The sequence below is a fragment of the Rhagoletis zephyria genome, unplaced genomic scaffold, assembly GCF_001687245.7.
Source record: "Rhagoletis zephyria isolate East Lansing unplaced genomic scaffold, Rhagoletis_zephyria_1.1 Rzeph_scaffold_08822, whole genome shotgun sequence".
Lineage (NCBI taxonomy): Eukaryota > Metazoa > Arthropoda > Insecta > Diptera > Tephritidae > Rhagoletis > Rhagoletis zephyria.
Genome location: NW_016165902.1, coordinates 8,505 through 17,585, shown reverse-complemented (window position 1 = coordinate 17,585; position 9,081 = coordinate 8,505). Strand labels below are relative to the sequence as shown.

Genomic DNA, 9,081 nt, shown 5'->3' with positions numbered 1-9,081 from the left:
CTTCACACTATAGGTGTATAGAATTGAGATATCCAATATGTTACTATGCCATTAATTGTAGCTTTTGACTTTGAAATTTGTTGTGAAAAGTAAAAATTTGTTGCTTTCGTTTTTTTGGAAAAAATTGAGTTGACCCTTTTTCGAACAAAATTTAGTATGTAGTTCTAACTTGACACCATGCACCATTGACGACAGCATTGAGATATTGAAACGGTTACAACGGAATTAACAGGCATGTTCTGCAAATCGTTTTCGGGTGATATTTTCGCATTTTCCGTTTTCAAATTTTTACGAACATGAGGAAATCGTTTTGTCACCCTGGGGGTTGTTGTTGTTGTTGTTGGAGCGGCTACTAAGCCCCGTTCCATCAACGTTGTCGTCAATTTCAGCTAGGGGAGGCCCAGGAAGTGTGCGACTTCCCCAGGGGCTGTCCATAGGACAGAGGCGTTAGCTGAGTGGGGTTCTCGGGGCATGTGAAGAGGTGCCGGGTGTCATGCAGCGACTCTCCACATGCCGGGCATTGGTTGGGCACATCCTCGTTGATTCTACTCAAGTAGGAGTTGAGCCTGCGGCAATAGCCAGAGCGAAGTTGGGCTATTGTAGTGCGGGTCTCCCGAGGCAGACAAAGTTCTGGCCCGTCCACGTCCGGTGGTTGTGTGCCTAGAACGGCATTCACAGGGCGGGAGTCCATATAACTTGAGACTGATTCCCTGTGAATGCCGTTCAGGGCCTGTCGGTAGGTTGACGGGTCCAGAGGTTGTTTGATAAACCTCTGGACTTCATCCGTCAGTTCGTAAAGATGCCTCCTGACGTGCCGCGGCAAGGGCTCTTCCGCGAGCAGCTGTCCGCTGGGATGGCCACGTCTGTGGCTCCCAGCTAGGAACTGCTTGCAGAGCATTATGTTATGCTCCTTTACTGGGAGCATCTGGGCCTCGTCGTGTAGGTGGTGTTGGGGCGTCATCAGGAGGCATCCTGTCGCAGTTCGTAATGCCGTGTTTTGGCAGGTCTGTAGCTTCATCCACTGCGTCCTGCTGGTCCCCGGTTGACCCTGGGGGCCAATTCTCGTTGTGTGAAACGGTGAAATTAAAACTTTTTTTCGCGTTTTCATTGCACTTTCGATTCGCTTTCAGTGAACAAATTAAAATAAACGTCAAAGTGTTTTCACATTTAAAAAAAGTGGAGCGAAACGAAACTTTTCACTTTTTCACCAACCTGACGATTCNTCGTAATGCCGTGTTTTGGCAGGTCTGTAGCTTCATCCACTGCGTCCTGCTGGTCCCCGGTTGACCCTGGGGGCCAATTCTCGTTGTGTGAAACGGTGAAATTAAAACTTTTTTTTCGCGTTTTCATTGCACTTTCGATTCGCTTTCAGTGAACAAATTAAAAGAAACGTCAAAGTGTTTTCACATTTAAAAAAAGTGGAGCGAAACGAAACTTTTCACTTTTTCACCAACCTGTTCGTTCTGTAAAACAGTGCAACCAACTGTCAAAAACTAATCATATGTAAAAAACTTATACACAGCTTATTTATACGTGAAAACCAGATGGAGAAGATCCCAAGAGGAAAGCGTGCCAGCGAAAACCAAAAAGAGTTTTTAAAAAATTATCTAGAAGACAATGTAGACATTGCAAACGATAAGTATGAAGCCTTTTTAACATAAACAAACGAATACCAATTATTAATAATTATAGATTTGTGACGGCAGATGGTGCCAAATTTCGCGAAGAAAAGTGGAAAGAACTAGCGGTGAGCCTTAATGATCTTAGAGGCACTAAAACTGCCTTTAAAAAGAATTAAAAATTTGGAAATATAATATATATATGCATATTTATTAACAGGGAACGGATTTTTAGGACCTAAAAACCTATAAAAAAGGCAAAATAAAATAAGGAACTAGGCTGGAAAAGGCAAAATAAAATAGCGAAAAAGGCAGGAAAAGCCACTAGGTATTGCAAAAAAGGCAAAACAAAATAGCGAAAAAGGCAGGAAAAGGCACTAGGTATTGCAAAAAAAGCAAAATAAGGCACTAAAAAAAGACAGAAAATACGAAGAACAATCAAAAAATACATTTATTTTAGAAATGTTTATATTCCAAGTAAAAAGAGAAAAACTATGAACTAGTTTCATTATAAATATGAAATATTTGTACTTTGAATCTTTTACTATTTTATCCTTTCGAGTTTCTAACTCATAGAACTTTAATCTGTATAGTTGTAGTAACATTGAACCACAAGAGGCATTTTGAAAATTTCTGGCAGCATTTTCATTCGATTTTTCGCGAAGAAAAGCCTTGAATGTACTAAATGTGCGCTCGACGTAAGTTGATAGAAGTGGAGCCCAATTTAAATATGGAACGTTTGAAACGTTCATATTATCAGGAATAAGGGCGTTTTCCTCGCCCTTTACAATTTTATCCACACCCCATATTGTCACCAAACCTACGTTGGCTGAGAAAACGGCTTTGAATTTTTCCAACATCCATTTGGCAAGAGGTCCCTGCGCTTCTATAAGCCGCATGGGCATGTGTATATTTTTTAATCTTAAAAAAAAAAAATTGCAAATGCTATAATCACTTTTTTAAAGGCAGAAAAGGCAAAAAAGGCAAATATCTTAAAAAGGCAACAAAAGGCAATATCAAATGTGTAAAGGCAATTTACATAAAATCCGTTCCCTGTTTATTAATATATGTAAATAAGTAAAAATAGGAATGTAAAATAAAAAGTTGAATTATTTTCAATCTAATTTTGAATGTTATTAGTAAAAGCATTTTGAACAATTTGCAATCGTTGTCTTTTCGCAATGGATAATATATTCTGTGTTGAAATAGCTGAAGAAGGGCCACCACATTCTACAGGTTCATCAGAGTCTTCCAAATGAATTTCACTCTTGCCCGAATCAAGTAGTTGTGTAAAACCAAACAAGCGTTGATTATGAGGCCTGCTTTTGGTGGACTGTAGAAAAGGGCTCTTTCCTTCGACAGACAGCGAAATCTGCTTTTTAGTAGGCCAATACATCTTTCTACAAGAGCTCGAGTTGACTTGTAAGCTATATTGTAGCGCTCTTCTGCGGTACATGATGTCGCACTAATTAGTGTCATCCGCCAAGGCTATTTTAAAATTTATATTAGCATTAGATCTTTAACAAAGAAAAATAATATAAATTGTACCTGTAGTGGGTAGCCACTATCACCCAGAAGCCAAAAATCGCGCTCACCCGCCTCATAAAGCTCCTCCAGAGCTCTGCAAGCTCGAGAGCGACGCCATACATATGAGTCAGGAGCAGTACCTCCGAACCGAGCGCTAGCAGACAAAACGATATAATCAGCATCGCATATTATCATAACGTTCTTGCAGTGCCCACCCTTTCGGCAATAGTAAACATGCTCGATTTCTTTCTTCGGGGCAGATGTTTTGATGTGCGTTCCGTCTATGAGTCCGATTATTCCAGGAAATTGGTATTTTTCCATGAATTTTATTTTGAGCGCCGGGAAGTCTTCGCGTTTTGGGAACTTTATATGTCTGTGGGCTATGTTATTAAGTACAGTTGCCACCACTTGCACACATCTGCTAACTGATGTTTGGGATAAAACAGATAAACTGTCTTGCCCCACACTTATTTGAAAGCTACCAGTGACAAAAAACGCAGGGCGCTTAAAATAATTAGATGATTCGGAACAGCATGTACCTCCGTTGCTAGTTCGGCATAGATGGCCTTAATTCATCAATTAATTCCAGGCCCAAAGCTTTAGGGAACCGATATAAATCAATGAAATGCCCGTCTGTTGTAATCTCAAAGGGATTTTGGTGGTCGCGAAGTCTGCGCGAAAAATGACACTGAAGATGGTACAACGCCGAAACCGGTTTGTCTCCAAACCAAATTTGACAAGGGATGACGGAAAATCGTTCCACAATATATCATACTTACCTGTCGGAAACACAAACAACCTTTATTACCTTTGCTCATCTCGAATTCTTTGCGATAATTCTAATAAAATAATTATTCCCGACATGTTTTGTTTACGTTTTCCTCAACTTTGACATTTACTTCGAAAATTCAATAGCACAGTTGCAAAAGTTTCACGGCTATAGTGGTAATGGAAGACGATTTCCACAGCACAAACCAGAATCGCAAAATAAGTGTTTTGTGAGAGGCAGTCAAATTTGCTGCTTATGTGTAAATAAAAGTTGTTATTTAAAAAATTTTGGGGGAATACACAAAAACTCCAAGCAAGAGCTAATTTTAATTCAGTTCATGGAATCTCATCCAGATCTAGCGAAGAACTTTTCGAAGGGCGACAGAGATGGTGTTGAGGAAAAGTGGAAGGAACTGACTACATTGCTGAATGCAGAAGGGCCTCCCCAGAAGGACGTTAATGGATGGAAAAAAAACAAGTTATTATCGAGTATTAAAGTGAATGTATTTTGAGCTGGTTTTTTTTCTAGATATGGTCTGACTGGAAGGGATGCATCCGTAAAAAGTTTGCCCATAACAATTTAGAATCGAGGGCAACAGGAGGTGGCCCCTTTAATAAACACATACTAACGACCAACGAAGAATGTGTTGCCAGACCTTGCGGAATTTTCGCGGCTGTGGAGCGCATACATCATTCCAGAAGTTTTGGAGCAGAAGAAAGCTGCATCGCCAGTGAGTCGGAGGAAGAACGTCCGCAAACAAGTAGGGAAGCCATGGTTACCCCGAGAGCAGGAAAAGGCCACGAAACACACGAGATTGCCTTCAGACATGCATGACAACACAAGCGTCTTGCGTGGAAAAAATTTCAACCACGTTGGATGACATTTGCATTCCCACGACAGCCGGTTCTACGTACCGAAATGACTCGGGTTTTACCCGACCAAGGGCTGTTGTTTCGGCGATCTAACCCCGTTTAGGTCGACGAAGTATCTCAGAAGTTGTTCGTCCATAGGGCTACATTCGCTGCGTATTCTTCTACTCAGGGCTGGCATCGAGTCAAACCCAGGGCCAGAAACCTACACCTGCTGTGTATGCCGGAGACGACTACACCACAACTCCACATCAGTCAAGTGTAATGCCTGCGAGGGGGGGAGTCACCTTAGAGTCTGCTCAGGATTACGGACACATCGGCAGTGGACGACGTCGTATGTGGGCCCCTTCTGCTCAAACAGAGCAGCCTACACGGCTAACCCCAGTCCACCTGAGCAGCCCCACACAATCACCACAGCACAACAACGTCCACCTTGGTGAACGTAAGTTCCGCGGAGCTGTCACCGCTGCTGCAGCTCGCTTCGTACCGGCAGGCTGTATTACGGACCCATTTCCAAATTTCCCTGCTGAAGCGGCAGTTCTAGCCGATGAGCGTGATAGCCTTCGTCAGGCCGATCCCGGAGATCCCCGTATCAGGGAACTCAACGCGGAGATTCGGCAACTAGTGAACGTACATAAGCGGAAGAAGTGGGAAGAGCATCTGAAGACCTGTAACTTCACCTTTGGTGTGAGTATCCAATCCGACGACCATGCTTCGTCGGACCCGGAGCGATGCGCGAGCTATTTTAGCCGGCAGTTCATACTGCATCCTCCGGTGGACAAAGCCAAGCGTCGAGTGACTAGAAGGCTGCACAACCTGTGACCCCTTGCTTTCACTTTCGGTGAAGTTCAGGTGGCCATCGGGAAGGCCAAAGCCTCCAAAGCCATGGGTCCCGACAAAATATGCATGCTGATTCTGAAAAATTTGGGTCCTGCGGGAGTAGCGTACCTAACGGAGGTCCTCAATTTTTCTATGGCCACTCTCATCATTCCAGACATATGGAAGATGGGGAGAGTGCTCCCACTGCTCAAACCGGGGAATCCAGCCAACAAAGGATAGTCTTATCGCCCGATAACCCTCCTTTCCCCGGTAGCGAAGACACTAGAGGCCTTGCTACTCCCGTATTTCACGAACCACCTGACCCCAGCGAAGCATCAGTATGGGTTCCNCACCTGACCCCAGCGAAGCATCAGCATGGTTTCCGTAAAGTGCACAGTACAACAACAGCACTTAACGCCATAAACACTCAGATAACTCGTGGCCTTAACCGTAACCGTCCCTGTGAGAGAACGATTCTAGTAGCGTTGGACTTGTCAAAGGCGTTTGACACCGTCTGCCATTCCACGCTACTAGAAGATATTGAGGCTTTCTCTCTCCCACAGAGGCTCAAACGGTGGTCGGCAAATTATCTGAGTGGTCGACACTCGTCGGTAATGTTTAGAGACAAATCGAGTAAACTCAGAAAAATAAAACAGTTGGTTCCACAGGGTGGTGTTCTTTCCCCGCTACTGTTTAACTTTTACGTTTCAAAGCTCCCTCAACCACCAGAAGGAGTCTCGCTTGTCTCTCACGCCGACGATTGCTCGATCATGGCGACTGGGAATGGAATTGATGACCTGTGTTCGAAAGTAAAAGGGTATCTCTCCGAACTTTCTCGCTTCTTCACTGCAAAGTGAGAGTTGTCAATCGTTGTCTGCTTTGCAGTGTTGCCACATAGTGTGGCAAGTACAAGTGTTAGGGTGATCACTACACCACCCCCCTTCCAGTAGGCCTGCCGGAACCAGAACCATCGGTCACAACGTAGACTGCCCAAAGGCTGCCAAATCATCCTTTGGGAAATAAGCTGGTTTAAGTCTATTGATGAATACTGTGACAGGTTTTGACCCTACCAGTATCGTATACGTCTTGGGGTATCTGCTGACCACGAGATATGGCCCGTCGTACGGTGCCTTCAATGCCTTTTTGATCGTGTAATCCCGCAGAAAAACGTGGCTACAAAAATGGAGATCCTTGGGAACAAATACTGCAGGCTTTCCGTGCTGCGAAGTCTGAGTCGGCCGAGCCGTTTCAAAATGCCGCCGTAACTCCCGTAAGAAACCTTGCTGGTCTACGGGACTATCTTCATTCGCGTCTATAAAGTCGCCTGGATGCCGAATAGGTTGACCGTAGATCATCTGCGCCACAGGAACTCCTAACTCTTCTTTAGCAGCTGTTTTTAACCCGAAAAGGACGATAGGTTCCACCCAATTCGCGTCTGCTGAATGGCATCTAAGCGCGGCTTTCAGGACTCGGTGCCATATCTCCACCATACCGTTTGCTTGTGGATGATAGCTGGCGGTGTGAATGTGTCTGCCTCCTAAAAGTTTTGCCAACTCTTTGAATAAAGCGCTCTCAAATTGACGCCCTTGATTGGTGATTATAAATTTCGGCGCACCAAACTGGCTTATCCACCTACCTAAGAGCTCTCTAGCAACCGTCCCGGCCGTCATATCCGCCAAGGGAATTACCTCTAACCATCTTGAGAACCGGTCCACACAGGTCAGGCAGTATGTGAAACCCCTCGAGGGAGTAAATGGACCGACTATATCCACGTTGATATGTTCAAATCGTTTACCTGGGACTGCAAATTGTTCGAGTTCAGCTTTCGTGTGACGGGGAAATTTCACATCGCTGACAAGCTGAGCAAATGCGCACCCATGTTCGTAGATCACTCTACCTTCTTTTCCAAACGAAACTTTTTGCAATCAATTTAATAGTTCCCTTCGCTCCTTGATGGGCCAAACCGTGAATAGTGTTGAATATTACCTGACGTAAAACCTCTGGGACGTACGGACGCAGTGAACCGGTTGAGCCATCGCAGACTATTTCTATACCTGTACCTGGATGTCGATATGTCACTAAATGCAACGAAGTAGGCTCACCGTCGAGTAGTTTCTTAAGTTCTTCGCTTCTATTTTGCCCATCATGTAACTGTAAATCTACTGGTGATGGTAACGCAAAAGTTTCAATTCTTGAGAGCATATCAGCTGCAAGATTATCAGCACCGCTGATATGCCGTATGTCGGAGGAAAATTGGTTGATTTTAGCTGACGTGTTTGCTNGCATATCAGCTGCAAGATTATCAGCACCGCTGATATGCCGTATGTCGGAGAAAAATTGGTTGATGAAGTTTAGCTGACGTGTTTGCCGTGGTGAAAGTTTCTCCCATTTCTGTTCTAAAGCATGCGTAAGCGGTTTGTGGTCGGTGAAAATAGTGAAAACTGTACCCTCCAAATGGTAACGGAAGTGTCGAATGGCTTTATAAACCGCTGACAATTCGCGATCATAGGCACTATAACGCTGTTCGGTTGGAGTAAACTTTTGCGAAAAGAAACCCAACGGCATCCACTTACCATCGACCAGCTGTTGAAGCACTCCATCGACTGCGATTTCTGAGGCGTCAGTTATCAAGGCGATTGTGGCATCTCTCATTGGAAAAGCCAGAAGAGCTGCTTCCGCCAACTGCTCCTTAAGTTTTTCGAACGGCTCTGTCGCCTCTCTTGTCCAATTTATTGCTGTTCTGTCACGTTTCTTGCATGGGCCCATCAGCCTCTGCAATGGTGCCTCGATGGCAGAAGCATGTGGTAAAAACCGTCTATAGAAGTTGATAGCCCCCAAAAATCTTCTCAAGTCGTGGACTACCTTCGGTTTATTGAAACTCTAGTATGTCCTTCACCTTCTGGGGCAGCGGCTTGATGTCTTTAGCCGAAGCGAGGTGGCCCAGGAACTCTACTTCCTCTAGTCCGAGTTGACACTTTTCATCGTTAATGACTAAACCCCTCTCGCGATAGCGGTCAAAAACTTTTTCGAGATGCTCTGCGTGCTCCTGCGATGTGGAGGCGATGAGAACATCATCAGGATAAGGGGAAACGAAAGGCAAACTCTTGACGGTTTCGTCTATGTAGCGTTGGAACGTTTGGGCAGCGTTCCTAAGTCCGAGCGTTACATATTTAAACTCGAAGAGTCCGAAAGGTGTCAGGATAGCTGTCTTCGGCACGTCTGCTGGGTGCACTGGGATCTGATGGTATGCCTTCTTGCAATCTATTACGGAAAAAATCATCTTACCATGCAAGTCGCCTCCAAAATCCTGGGTATGTCGTATCGGGTAGTTATCGGGAATTGTCATGCATGCAATCGCCTACAGTCGCCGCAAGGCCGCCAAGCTCCGTTGGATTTCTGCACCATATGCAACGGACTCGCCCATTGGCTACTTGAGCGCTGACATATACCCCGATCAAGCAGGTAGTCGAATTATTTT

At 44.6% G+C, this 9,081-nt stretch overlaps 1 pseudogene; it reads right to left on the bottom strand.

Moving 5' to 3' along the window:
- Positions 1–2,731: 2,731 nt before the first annotated feature.
- On the bottom strand, positions 2,732–8,255 carry LOC108375367 (putative nuclease HARBI1; annotated as a pseudogene).
- Positions 8,256–9,081: the final 826 nt, after the last annotated feature.